Below are 15,472 nucleotides of genomic sequence, written 5' to 3'. Positions count from 1 at the left end.
AGTGGGGGAAACTCTATCAGAGAGTAAGTGTCAGGAAGAAGGAGTTCCTCAGGGGAGTGTGCTGAGTGTAACCCTGTTTGCACTAGCAATTAATGGGATATCCTCAGTCATTCCCCGGGATGTTTTCTCAACATTATTTGTGGATGATCTCTCAATATCATTTGCTGGCACTAGAATGGCAATGGTTGAGAGAAAAATAAAACTCTCTATTGATAGAATTATCCAGTGGGCTGACATGAATGGATTTAAGTTCTCGACAAGTAAAACTACCTTTGTCCATTTTTGTCGTATCCGGGGAGTACATCCAGACCCGGATATATACAGTACATTAAAGGTCAACGGATACCATGTGCAAGAGAAGCTAAATTTTTAGGTTTGATATTTGATTGTAGGCTTACATGGGTTTCTCACTTAAAAGCGTTAAAAGCTAAATGTGTTGAAGCTCTGTATATCTTAAAAGTATTGTCCCATACATCATGGGGGGCAGACCGCAATACTATTTTAAAATTATACAAGGCCTTGATTTTTTCCCAAAGTAGTTATGGTTGTGAAATATATTCTTCAGCCACCCCAAGCTGGTTAAAAATATTAGACTCGATACATCATGCAGGTATTAGATTGTCTACTGGAGCTTTTAAAACTTCGCCTATCCCAAGTCTCCTTGTTGATGCTGGAGAGTTACCTCTAGACCTTTACCGAATGTCTTCCATTATTCGGTATTGGTTTAGATTGCAAAGACTCCCTAACTCTCTAGCCTTTCAGACTGCAAGCCTTGTAAGACACGCATCATACTTTGAGTTGCACCCAAAATCTCTCAACCTTATGGCTTTCGGGTGAAACGATTATTAAATAGTCTGGATATAATTAGAAATAAGGTACTTCCATTCAAGGTATCATCAATGCCTCCATGGAAGTTACCAGAGATATCTTTTTGTAAATATTTTATTGGAGATAAGAAGAATATGTCAGACCTAGAAGCCAGGTCTCTTTTTAATGAACATGTTAAAGAACATAGAGGATTAACTTTTATCTATACTGATGGCTCCAAATCTGTTGCTGGCATTGGATTTGGAGTACATAGTAATGGTTTTAATTGTAGAGGTGCACTTCCTCTGACCGCTTCCATATTTACTGCCAAACTGTATGGCATATTAACCGCTATTGAGAAAATAGCGTTGGAGGAGGGTAATTTTACAATTTTTAGTGATGCAAGGAGTGTCCTTCAAGCTATAGAAGTTTTTAATTCTAATAACCCTCTAGTTTTAAAGATTTTAGAAGGGCTTTTTATTATTGGACGGAGAGGTATAACAGTTCAATTTTGTTGGGTTCCAGCACATGTAGGTGTGTCTGGGAATAAAAAGGCAGATTCACTGGCTAAGAATGCTGCATCCGAGTTGCTGCCAAGAAGGTATCCCATTCCCTGTAATGATTTCTTACCTGACATCAAGAAATTGGTTTGCAATAAATGGCAACAGCAATGGGATAGCCTAGATGGCAATAAAATGCGAGAGGTAACAAATGACATATCTCCTTGGAGGTATAATATGATGCCCTGAAAATGGGACGTCGTCTCCGTATTGGTCACACTCGGTTGACACACGAGTTTCTGCCGAAGGGCCAACACCAACCGTATTGTGACGACTGTTTATTACCTCTAACAGTAAGGCATTTGTTGACCGAATGCCCCAATTATAACAACTTGCGGAATAGATATTTGTTTGAGGCTCGAGGTGAGGGTGGCAGGTTCATCCTTGCCAAGATTCTTGGAAATGATGTGTCCTACCATGCAAGTGGCATTTTTAGATTTATTTCAGAAGCAGGTCTTCTGAAAACTATTTAACTTTTATGACATTCAACTTTTATGATTTTAATTGAATACTCTTATTTTTTATTTTATTTTATTTTTTATTTTTGTATACATAAATTAAATGTTACCGGCGTTAATGACCTTAGATGTCAGGATGCCTGAAAACTTTAAATCAATCAATCAATCAATCCTTGAGAGCGCCCGGAACAAGATTATTAGTTGAGGTCCTGTCAACAAAGAGGTTATGACCCATTTGACAGCTCCCAGAGATCTTCAGCCCCCCGAGTGGACCGCTGGATCTTATAAGGATAGCAGACATAATGAGGCAGAGAATCATTGAAGTCAGCTTCCTTAACAGGTACGAACTCTTAAGCTTGTTTTTATTCAACACTTAAGTGAAATTCCAACAATGTTGCTGTCTCTGACCCTCTCCACCAAGGGTGTCAGTCAGCTATTGTTATATAACCAGCAGGTAAGTTTAAATGTTTAAAAATGATAATTTCATAATAAAATAGATTTTTGAACATACTTACCCTCTGGTTATATAACTTATAATCCCACCCTCCTCCCCTCTAGAGCCCTATGGGCATGGAAAATCTGGTGCTGGATGGAATAGTTCGGCCTAGCTACCGTGGTGGCGCTAGTGTACACCTGGCATATCTATGCGATTGCCGCGAGTTTTGAATTTCTGCCGGACAGAAGAATAAAGCTATTGTTATATAACCAGCGGGTAAGTATGTTAAAAAATTTATTTTATAATGAAAATATCATACTCTATCAACACTGTGTACTACGTACACACAGCACTAGTGCTATCTGTATAATTCCACACCTGGGATTTTGAAGAGTTAGTGTCACTATGGTAACACTCATTTAAAAGGGGATCACACTAAAAGTGCTGACACCTTCTCCCTTTAATTGACAGTCCCAATCAATTAACTGTTCATTGCAGAATTTGACGACAGGTTTTACTACCTGCCGCCACCACATAATGCTTCAGTTCATGGACCTGCTTAGCATAGTGTTTGTAGAACACCCTGGATGATTTCCATCCAGTATATGAGCAAAGACGCTCAAAGTCCATATACTGAAAAAAGTTCAGTTATGAAGCAATTTTTCTCGGATCATGACCTGCGGGAGTACTGTCAGGATCTGCTCTGCGAATAAAGTAGGTAAGCTTCGCCCTCAGTTGTTTTAGGGATAAGTTTGATCCAGAGGTTTCTCCTTTAAAGAGCTCTCCTCCCATGAAGTCTGAAGTTCTACGAAGATAGACTTTTAGACACTCTACAGGACATAGAGAGACATCTTCCTTCAGAGGGCAGATTCTCCAGGGACCCCACCTCTTAGTGGGTAGCTCGTTCTTAGCGAGAAAGGTTGGATCAGGAAAGAGATTCAGTTCTCCCTCTTCTGTGAACTGAATGTGGCCCTCATCTCTGGATAGGGCCACTATTTCACTAACTCTAGCCCCAGAGGCTATAGCGAACAGAAAACCTTTTGAGTTAGATCCTTGAGGGAACATCTTCATTGTTCCCAGATGAGGCATAATGTAGGACCTTGTCCAAAGACCATGACATGGGCTTTGGCGGTGCTGCAGGCCTAAGCCTTGCACATGCCTTCGGAATCTTATTAAAGATTTCATTCACCAGATCCACTTGAAAGGCATATAGAAGAGGTCTTGTCAAGGCTGACTTGCATGTAGTTATCGTGTTGGCCGCCAGACCTTGATAATGAAGGTGGACAAAGAAGGACAGAAGTTCAATGAAATTTCTTTAGGGCCTTTTGCTTTTACAAAAGCAACCCACTTTTTCCAAGATGACTCATATTGTCTTCTAGTTGACTTAGACTTATATTCTTCTAAGAATTCTATATTGCCTTCTGAGATACCAAATCTTTTCCTAACCGCTAGGGCAAGAAAATCATGAAATGAAGCGTTGGGGCTCTGTGATAAATCGAAGGCAATTAACTTCTGAACCTTCTGAGATAGTCCTGGGTTCAGAACTAGGGCCAGCCTCAGCTTCAGTTCCTTCACTAAAGGGAACAGATTGCTCTTGGGCTACTTGGGAGCCAACAGAGCCACTCCTCTCTGGAAGGATCTCAGCATGTTGAGGACCTTCAGTAGGAGATTGGATGGGATGAACAGGAATTCCTGAGTCCATCCCTTCTATACTAGAGACATGATGTCTATTATCTCCACTAGAGGATCCTCGTATGGGACTACATATCGAGGTAGTTTCTTGACGCTCGTGATGAAGAGGTCAATCTGCAGCTCCGGGACTTGTTCCCATCTGGGAGAGAATAGGTCAGCGACTGTGCTCTATCGGCTTGAGCCCGAGTAGAACATCCGCTGTCACATTTCGGATCGATTGTACATGAACTGCTGATAGGTGCCATCTCTTTAGGTAAGGGATGGTTAACATGACCTAAATTGTATGAGACGCTCTCTAGCCTTGTCGGTTCCAACGTCTCATTATCGCTTCGATGTCTCAGATCAGCCTGAGGAGGTCTGATCTGTGTGAAGAGAGTTTCCCCACCCATGGCAGGACCAATATGGCCTTGGGGCTTTTGACCTTTGACCATTGTTAGAGAAGCGATTAAGGAAAGACCGATATTGGTCTTTTTAGATCTCTTCGAGCGTTTGATGCGTGTCTTCTCCAGACTCTTAACGCATCTTTCAGCTGTGCTCTTAGCACTTGGTCTGTCACTATTGCGAACTGGAGAGAGTTCAGAACTCCTCCCTGTTAGCTTCTTGGAATCCTGACTGATTACCATAGTCTCTTGACCGTCTCTGCAATCTCTTTTTACATCCCCAAGGGAAAGGCGAGTTGGTGTGACAACAGGTTTCAATGGTTTTTAACCATTGAAGCCTTTGAGCTGGAGAGAATCGAGACTTCTTGAAGCTTTTCTTGCATCCCCGATGTTCCGGGAACTGGATCACTTCCCTTGATGCTCATAGACCAGCCACTTATTACAAGCATCGCCTTATAATAATTCTAGGAGATATCCATTTCCGCCTGAATCAATAAAAACGATACACGAGGGCAATCGGGGAACATGTATGAAAGTATACTAGCATCACTAGGCTAGTAGCCTAGTAGCAGTGAGAATCAATTACCTAAATCACCGAAACTCTCTTGTATACTATCTTGGAAGAGGAAGATATTATGCAATCAATATATCTTACATGTATAAAATTTGCCTAAAGCTTTATTAAAATTATAGCACTAGGAAAGTCTATTATATCATGCATGAAAGTACTATAAACTGAACGCCTAGGCTAGGAAGCCTAGCGTAAACAAGGTTCGGTTACCTAAATCGTCGAAACTATTATGAATACTATCGGCATAATATAAAGAATTCCTAGCAATGAAAGCTAAATTGCTAATATTATTAATGCTATCAATACCAGGAAGGTCGTTCTGGCTAACTAAATGACTCGTGCGTTACGAACGACAGCGCCCATGATGCCTCCGGCTTAGGCAACAGCTCTTGCATACATTAATATAACCTTAATTCATTTTATAAAAAGACAAGAGCTTACATTTATACGATGTAAAGATCAATACTCAACTTTCCAGAGGCAGAAGAGGTTGGAGAAAGCATGATATAATCCAAAAATTCCAAAATAGCGAGAGAGCACCAGAAAAATCACCGAGCAATAGCGCTACGAGTAAAGGAATAAAGATGGCGGCGATGATGACGTCATGTAGGTACTCAAAACAGTAACGGAGGAGGGGTACTTTATTAACGGCTCCCCTTTGTTTTCTTGCCACTTTTCCCCCTCGAAGTGTAAACGCTTTTCGGGGTGAAGATAGCTATGTGGCGTGTCAAGAATACGTCCTCTGATATTACCCTCTTAATGAGAGAATGCCTTGATGAAGTCATTGAGCTTCAGCACGGCATTTCATTCCCGTGCTGAATCTTGGTGACGGGCAAGAGGGCTCTCGAACTTCGGGAAATTGCTCCCCCAGTTCAAATCTAAATTTCTCTCTTTCATCTTTTTCTTCTGCTTAATATTACTTCGACCTTCTCCTAATTTTATGAACTTTCTTTCATCTTGCTGTCCTATCTCTATGATTATTATCTTTCTTACTTATATATATATGTAGATGTATGCATATATATATATATATTTATTTATTTTATTTGTTCATTTATTTATTTATCTATTTTTTTTTCTATTTTATTTAAATGGCGTGGATATTTCCACATTCGTTATTACTGCCTGCTTAGATGAATGGTAGAAGGGATCACGGTTGGGAGGTATTCGCATTCAAAGCTATATATGAGAGTATTGGATGATCTCAGCCATCCCAAAGATGGTTTGGACCTTTTTGGCGGAACTACTCTCAAGGGTTGGGTCATCGGAATCCAGGGGGATCCAATCCTTGAGGTGGGACTCTTGGCTTTTGGCCGGAAGCCCATCATTACAGATATGGGGAGGATGATTCCATATTACCTTGGTCTCAGTCCTAACAGGCGGGTTTAGCTTACACCTGTGCCTCTATATCTGTTTTGATGCTATCCTTCGGGTAGGGTATGGAGTGGACCATCTGGGAAGTATACTCTCATTGTGCCGATAGTGGAGAATACAAATTTCCTTTCCAACGTATGATACTTTCTTATAATTCTCAAGCAGGTAAACCAACAAAACAACAACAAAAAACATGAAAATCCCACCCTTAAATATGGACCCTTCAAATGCTGACTCCCCATCCCCTGGATTTGCTGACTCCCCCCCGGCACTGTTGACGACTTCTGCTACTGTAATTAAGGAAAATTCTGTTGACCTTCGAGCTAAAAAGGACCACTCTACTGATGTTAAAAAATCTAGCAATTTGGGTAACACAGGGAAACTACGATTCCTTCATGTTTCCCAAATCCCATTAGAGACAAATTATGATGATATATATAGAGCATTTCAGTGCTATGGATTGATAAAGGAAATAAGGATGAGACTTGGAGATGAAAAATGGGACTCTTGGATATCTTTTGAAAGTCATGATGAAGCGTTTAATGCCATAAGTAATATTAGTAGTATCAAAATTAACGAATTGAACATCATGGGAGCTCTTTGTGATAAGGTCCCAAAGGAATTGGATGTGTACAAACCTGCTGATTGGTTTGAAAAAAATAGAAATGTACCCATGCCTTCACAGAGAAAACCCAAACCACCAATGTGGCTCTTAGCTGAACCTAAAGGGATAATAGGAAATTATTTTAAGATATGTAGGCTAAGTTTATCCAAAAAAAGTAGGAACCATAGCACCTGGAGATATATCTCGTTTTGGGAAGAATAGTTATCTCATCCATGCCAAATCTTCGACTCAATCTGCAATACTGTCTAACTTACAGACAGGCAGTGATGAAATTACATTGGAAATGAAACCTCATCTAAATTTTAGTTATGGAAGGGGAGTGGTCTTTAATAAGGACCTGTACGAATTTACAGAGGAGGAGATACTTTCTATGTGTCCATTAAATGTATGGAAAGTGCATAAGGTTCCTGGAACTTCAATGATTATACTTACTTTCCAGGATGCTGATGTACCTTTCCATATTCTTATTGAAAATGAAAGGATTAAAGTTCGGCCTTTCAAACAAAGGCCCCTGCAATGTTTTAATTGTTTTAAATTTGGACACCCATCCAAAGTTTGCAAAAATGGAAAAATGTGTGGTATTTGCTCCAAAACTTATCATGGAGAATGTACACGAGGCCAGGTGTTCAAATTGCAATTTGAATCATAAATCAACTGATAGGAGATGCGAACTGTATAAGTTGGAGGAAGCTGCCCTAAACAAATCAAGTTTAGAACACATAAGTGTGGGACATGCAAAAAGACTGTTGAATAAATCAACCTGCTATGCAAAGGCCTTAAAATCAAAGGTAAATTTACCACAGGAGACAGCAACCCCACCTAGCACTGCCAGTAATCCTAAGAAAAGAAATACAACCTCTGATGATAAAATACTGCATGACAAGGTAATCATATTGCCTTCTGAGGCTCTGCCACAGCGTATTAAAAATGGGTCATTGCCCATTTCTGTACAGCCTTCGTCCCCCATTACCAACAATAGTACTAACCTCTCCCAGGCCATGTCCTTGCCTGATTTGATGGAGATGCCACCTGACACCAAGTTACCAGGTGCACCTGTATTGGGGAAGGTGCAAAAACCTGGTAGCTCAAAACCTACTAATCGGAAAAGAGAGAGACCTCCATCTCTCTCGCCCCCTTCCATAAGAAATATCAAAATTACGACGTCAAATAAATATGATGATTTGTCTGTTGATATTTCTGATCTGGAAGTCAATTTAAATAAATCAGAAATTCAAGTGGAGGTCCACCAACCTCCTCAACAATCAGATCAAAAAGACAAAAAGAAAATCATAAATGCTAAACCCAATCTATCAAGACCCTCTTTAATAAAACCCCCTAAAAATAGTGTTAGATCAAAAACTGCTAATGGGAAGACTCCATCCAAGGGGTCTACCAAATTATAAAACATAGTTTTTTCCTCCATTTTGCAATGGAATTGTCAGGGTTTAAGGGCCAAATATGAAGAACTTAAGCTCCTTATTCATGAGCATTCCCCCATAATTATTTGTCTACAGGAGAGCAAACTTGATCATAATACCCCTTGTCCTCGCGAATATATTAGTTATAAGACACCATATGATCACCAAGTGGAGAGCCATGGCGGAAGTCTCATTTACGTTCGTCGAGATGTTCCCCAAGTTTCTCTGTCTATTCGTACACCTCTGCAGGCAGTGGTTGTACAGATTGACATAGGGCGAAAATATACAATTTGTTCTCTGTACTTGCCTCCAAATGATAACATTTTGTATGATAACTTAGTGGAGGTGATTCAACAACTCCCTCAACCTTTTCTTTTACTTGGAGATTTGAATGGTAGACATCCTTTGTGGGGTGATGTTTTAGCAAACACGAGGGGAAATATCATATCATTAATTGTGGAAAATTAAGATGTGGGACTCCTTAATACAGGAGAGCCCACACACTTTCATGTCCAGACAGGTACCTTGTCATGTATTGACCTATTAATCGTAAGCTCTAATTGCCTTTTGGACTTCTATTGGAGAACATTATATGATTGGCATACTAGTGATCATGCACCAATCATTATAAACACCAACAATGGTCCACCTTTACAGGGATTGCCACGATGGAATCTTGACAAGGCGGACTGGGATAAATTTCGTGAGCTAAGCGAAATTGAGGGGGATGCAGGACAAGTTGAAAATATCGATGATGCCATAGACTTACTGAATGGAACTCTCCATACAGCAGGAGTCAATTCAATTCCCAAAACAACAGGGTTATTCAAACGATGAGCAGTCCCGTGGTGGTCCTCAGAACTAACTGCCCTCCACAGAGCCACAAGAAGATCTCTAACACGATTGCGTAGACGCAGAACTGATGAGAATTTAATTATGTACAAGAAATGTAGAGCACAGTTCCGTCGTGCCATGAAAGAAGCAAGGTGCCAGTCATGGATGTCTTTTGTTTCCTCCATTAACAGTAGAACACCACCATCTTCTGTGTGGAGGAAAGTAAAAAAGATAGCTGGCAAATTCACCCCCAACCCACCACCAGTGTTGAAGGTGAATGGGCAGTATGTAACTGAAGCAAATGAAGTTAGCAATGCCCTGGCTAATCATTTTTCAAATGTATCCAGCAAGTGTGAAGGAGCCCCTGGTCACCAGTATAGGAGCACTGAAGAAAAGAAAATTTTAAATTTTGCAACGAGAAGGGAAGAGTCGTATAATTCTCCTTTCACTGAAAGAGAATTTGATTCCGCACTTGCTCATTGCAACGATACAGCCCCTGGACCCGATGGAATTCCATATGCAATGATTAAACATGTACATTTTAATACAAAGCTATTTATTTTAAGCATTATTAATAGAATATGGCATGATCATAGCTACCCAAGTGTTTGGGAACTAGCCATTATTTTAGCCTTTTTAAAACCCGGTAAAGACAAGTTTTTAGCAGCAAACTATCGTCCTATTGCATTGACATCTTGTTTATGTAAAATCATGGAGAAGATGGTCAATGCAAGGCTGATATGGTACCTTGAAAAGAAAGGTATTTTATCACCGATTCAATGTGGATTCCGAAAAATGCACTCAACGACTGATGTGTTGATACGACTTGAGTCTTCTATTTGTGAAGCCTTTGCTTCCAAACAGCACCATGTTACAGTATTTTTTGACCTTGAAAAGGCATATGATACCACATGGAGATATGGTATTCTTAAAACCATTCATGAATTGGGATTGAGAGGAGAGCTGCCACTATTTATTCAGGCATTTCTTTCACGTAGAGTTTTTCAAGTGAGAGTGGGGGAAACTCTATCAGAGAGTAAGTGCCAGGAAGAAGGAGTTCCTCAGGGTAGTGTGCTGAGTGTAACCCTTTTTGCACTAGCAATTAATGGGATATCCTCAGCCATTCCCCAGGATGTTCTCTCAACACTATTTGTGGATGATCTCTCAATATCATTTGCTGGCACTAGAATGGCAATGGTTGAGAGAAAAGTCCAACTCTCTATTGATAAAATTATCCAGTGGGCTGACATGAATGGATTTAAGTTCTCGACAAGTAAAACTACCATTGTCCATTTTTGTCGTATCCGGGGAGTACATCCAGACCCGGATATATACATTAAAGGTCAACGGATACCATGTGTATCGGAAACCAAATTTTTAGGTTTGATATTTGACTGTAGACTTACATGGGTTTCTCACCTAAAAGCGCTAAAAGCTAAATGTGTTGAAGCTCTGAATATCTTAAAAGTATTGTCCCATACATCATGGGGGGCAGACCGCAATACTATTTTAAAATTATACAAGGCCTTGATTTTTTCCAAAATTAGTTATGGTTGTGAGGTATATTCTTCAGCCACCCCAAGCCGGTTAAAAATATTAGACTCGATACATCATGCAGGTATTAGATTATCTACTGGAGCTTTTAAAACCTCGCCTATCCCAAGTCTCCTTGTTGATGCTGGAGAGTTACCTCTAGACCTTTACCGAATGTCTTCCATTCTTCGGTATTGGTTTAGATTGCAAAGACTCCCTAGCTCTCTAGCCTTTCAGACTGCAAGCCTTGTAAGACACGCATCATACTTTGAGTTGCACCCAAAATCTCCTCAACCTTATGGCTTTCGGGTGAAACGATTATTAAATAGTCTGGATATAATTAGAAATAAGGTACTTCCATTCAAGGTATCATCAACGCCTCCATGGAAATTACCTGACATATCTTTTTGTAAATACTTTATTGGAGTTAAGAAGAATATGACTGACTTAGAATCCAGGTCTCTTTTTATGGAACATGTCGAAGAACATAGGGGATCGACTTTTATATATACTGATGGCTCCAAATCTGATGCTGGCGTTGGATTTGGAGTACATAGTAATGATTTTAATTGTAGAGGTGCACTTCCTCTAACAGCTTCCATATTTACTGCCGAACTGTATGGCATATTAACCGCTATTGAGAAAATAGCTTTGGAAAAGGAGGGTAATTTTACAATTTTTAGTGATGCAAGGAGTGTTCTTCAAGCTTTAGAAGTTTTTAATTCTAGTAACCCTCTAGTTTTAAAGATTTTAGAATGGCTTTTTATTATTGGACGGAAAGGTATAACTGTTCGATTTTGTTGGGTTCCAGCACATGTAGGTGTGTCTGGGAATGAGAAGGCAGATTTACTGGCGAAGAATGCGGCATCCGAGTTGCTGCCAAGGAGGTATCCCATTCCATGTAACGATCTCCTACCTTACATCAAGAAATTGGTTTGTGATAAATGGCAACAGCACTGGGACAGTCAAGACGGCAATAAAATGAGGGAAGTAACAAATATCATATCACCTTGGAGGTATAACATGATTCCCCGAAAATGGGAGACAACTCTTTGTCGTCTCCGTATTGGTCACACACGGTTGACACACGAGTTTCTGCTGAAGGGCCAACACCAACCGTATTGCGAGGACTGCTTAGTACCTTTAACAGTGAGGCATTTGTTGACCGAAGGCCCTAATTTTACTAACTTAAGAAATAGATATCTGTTTGAGGCTCGAGGTGAGGATGGCAGGTTTATCCTTGCCAAGATTCTTGGACATGATGTGTCTTACTATGCGAGCGGAATTTTTAGATTTATTTCAGAAGCAGGTCTTCTGAAAACTATTTAACTATTTTAATGACTTCTTAATTTTTATGGTTTTAATCGAATTCTCTTTTAATTTTCATATACAGTAAATGGTATCGGCGTCAATGACCTTAGATGTCAGGATGCCAGAAAACTTTCAATCAATCAATCAATTCACCCCCAACCCACCACCAGTGTTGAAGGTGAATGGCCAGTATGTAACTGAAGCAAATGATGTTAGCAATGCCCTGGCTAATAATTTTTCAAATGTATCCAGCAAGTGTGAAGGAGCCCCTGGTCACCAGTATAGGAGCACTGAAGAAAAGAAAATTTAAAATTTTGCAACAAGAAGGGAAGAGTCGTATAATTCTCCTTTCACTGAAAGAGAATTTTATTCCGCACTTGCTCATTGCAATGATACAGCCCCTGGACCCGATGGAATTCCATATGCAATGATTAAACATGTACATTTTAATACAAAGCTATTTATTTTAAGTATTATTAATAGAATATGGCGTGATCATAGTTACCCAAGTGTTTGGGAACTAGCCATTATTTTAGCCTTTTTAAAACCCGGTAAAGACAAGTTTTTAGCAGCAAACTATCGTCCTATTGCATTGACATCTTGTTTATGTAAAATCATGGAGAAGATGGTCAATGCAAGGCTGATGTGGTACCTTGAAAAGAAAGGTATTTTATCACCGATTCAATGTGGATTCAGAAAAATGCACTCAACGACTGATGTGTTGATACGACTAGAGTCTTCTATTTGTGAAGCCTTTGCTTCTAAACAGCACCATGTTACAGTATTTTTTGACCTTGAAAAGGCATATGATACCACATGGAGATATGGTATTCTTAAAACCATTCCTGAATTGGGATTGAGAGGAGAGCTGCCACTGTTTATTCAGGCATTTCTTTCACGTAGAGTTTTTCAAGTGAGAGTGGGGGAAACTCTATCAGAGAGTAAGTGCCAGGAAGAAGGAGTTCCTCAGGGTAGTGTGCTGAGTGTAACCCTTTTTGCACTAGCAATTAATGGGATATCCTCAGCCATTCCCCAGGATGTTCTCTCAACATTATTTGTGGATGATCTCTCAATATCATTTGCTGGCACTAGAATGGTAATGGTTGAGAGAAAAATCCAACTATCTATTGATAAAATTATCCAGTGGGCTGACATGAATGGATTTAAGTTCTCGACAAGTAAAACTACCATTGTCCATTTTTGTCGTATCCGGGGAGTACATCCAGACCTGGATATATACATTAAAGGTCAACGGATACCATGTGCAAGAGAAGCTAAATTTTTAGGTTTGATATTTGATTGTAGGCTTACATGGGTTTCTCACTTAAAAGCATTAAAAGCTAAATGTGTTGAAGCTCTGAATATCTTAAAAGTATTGTCCCATACATCGTGGGGGGCAGACCGCAATACTATTTTAAAATTATACAAGGCCTTAATTTTTTCCCAAAGTAGTTATGGTTGCGAGGTATATTCTTCAGCCACCCCAAGCCGGTTAAAAATATTAGACTCGATACATCATGCAGGTATTAGATTGTCTACTGGAGCTTTTAAAACTTCGCCTATCCCAAGTCTCCTTGTTGATGCTGGAGAGTTACCTCTAGACCTTTACCGAATGTCTTCCATTCTTCGGTATTGGTTTAGATTGCAAAGACTCCCTAACTCTCTAGCCTTTCAGACTGCAAGCCTTGTAAGACACGCATCATACTTTGAGTTGCACCCAAAATCTCCTCAACCTTATGGCTTTCGGGTGAAACGATTATTAAATAGTCTGGATATAATTAGAAATAAGGTACTTCCATCCAAGGTATCATCAACGCCTCCATGGAAGTTACCAGAGATATCTTTTTGTAAATATTTTATTGGAGATAAGAAGAATATGTCAGACCTAGAAGCCAGGTCTCTTTTTAATGAACATGTTAAAGAACATAGAGGATCAACTTTTATCTATACTGATGGCTCCAAATCTGATGCTGGCGTTGGATTTGGAGTACATAGTAATGGTTTTAATTGTAGAGGTGCACTTCCTCTGACCGCTTCCATATTTACTGCCAAACTGTATGGCATATTAACCGCTATTGAGAAAATAGCGTTGGAGAAGGAGGGTAATTTTACAATTTTTAGTGATGCAAGGAGTGTCCTTCAAGCTATGGAAGTTTTTAATTCTAATAACCCTCTAGTTTTAAAGATTTTAGAAGGGCTTTTCATTATTGGACGGAGAGGTATAACAGTTCAATTTTGTTGGGTTCCAGCACATGTAGGTGTGTCTGGGAATAAAAAGGCAGATTCACTGGCTAAGGAGGCTGCATCCGAGTTGCTGCCAAGAAGGTATCCCATTCCCTGTAATGATTTCTTACCTGACATCAAGAAATTGGTTTGCAATAAATGGCAACAGCAATGGGATAGTCAAGATGGGAATAAAATGCGAGAGATAACAAATGACATATATCCTTGGAGGTATAATATGATGCCCCGAAAATGGGAGACGTCTCTTTGTCGTCTCCGTATTGGTCACACTCGGTTGACACACGAGTTTCTGCCGAAGGGCCAACACCAACCGTATTGTGACGACTGTTTAGTACCTCTAACAGTAAAGCATTTGTTGACCGAATGCCCCAATTATAACAACTTGCGGAATAGATATTTGTTTGAGGCTCGAGGTGAGGGTGGCAGGTTCATCCTTGCCAAGATTCTTGGAAATGATGTGTTCTACCATGCAAGTGGCATTTTTAGATTTATTTCAGAAGCAGGTCTTCTGAAAAATATTTAACTTTTATGACATTCAACTTTTATGATTTTAATTGAATACTCTTTTATCTTTTATTTTATTTTATTTTTTTATTTTTTTTATTTTTGTATACATAATTTAAACGTTATCGGCGTCAATGACCTCAGATGTCAGGATGCCTGAAAACTTTAAATCAATCAATCCTCTGATATTATGCGATATCCCTAAAAGGAAAAGTTAGGGATATTCGCGCCAGGAGTTAGAATTCTAGAGACCATAAGGTAAAATTCTCTGGGAATATCACTGTAGTCAAATATACCCTAGGAAGCTACTAAAAGGAAACTTCCATCAGGACGACATGGCTATCTCACCCAAAAATAGATTTTTCGCTTCGCTCGAAATCCGTTTATCTGCTCAGTGTCCTTTATTGCACGGGCTGTGGACCTGCTTGTATAGTCACACTACTGGTGCACGAGGTGTAAGGAACCTGAACTCTTCCTACCTATAAAGTCTGTGTTTAGGAATACTGGGATTAGTTTTCCAGCCAGTTAGAACAGGAACTTCCTCCTGCTTAAGGGTAAGTCTCCTTTGTAAAGAACAGTGGTTTGTATTTGTGCTGGAACAAATGATGAATTTTAAGGTAATTTGTATTTTCCTAACTATACAAACCCGAGGCCTTTACTCATACTTTCCTGCCATCACCAGCCCCCTAAATTCCTAGAAAGTCCCAGTTGTAATCAAAGGGACT

General features: G+C 39.7%; 1 protein-coding gene across 2 annotated transcripts in view; it reads left to right on the top strand.

Annotated features, from left to right (window-relative positions):
• Positions 1-15,472, top strand: part of Bet1 (blocked early in transport 1) — a 269,833-nt gene that overhangs the window by 100,523 nt on the left and 153,838 nt on the right. The gene's annotated exons all lie outside the window — the stretch shown is intronic.

This window comes from Palaemon carinicauda, chromosome 5 (assembly GCF_036898095.1).
Source record: "Palaemon carinicauda isolate YSFRI2023 chromosome 5, ASM3689809v2, whole genome shotgun sequence".
Taxonomy (NCBI): domain Eukaryota; kingdom Metazoa; phylum Arthropoda; class Malacostraca; order Decapoda; family Palaemonidae; genus Palaemon; species Palaemon carinicauda.
The sequence above is the reverse complement of the archived record's forward strand: the minus strand, read 5'-3'. Positions and strand labels throughout refer to the sequence as shown.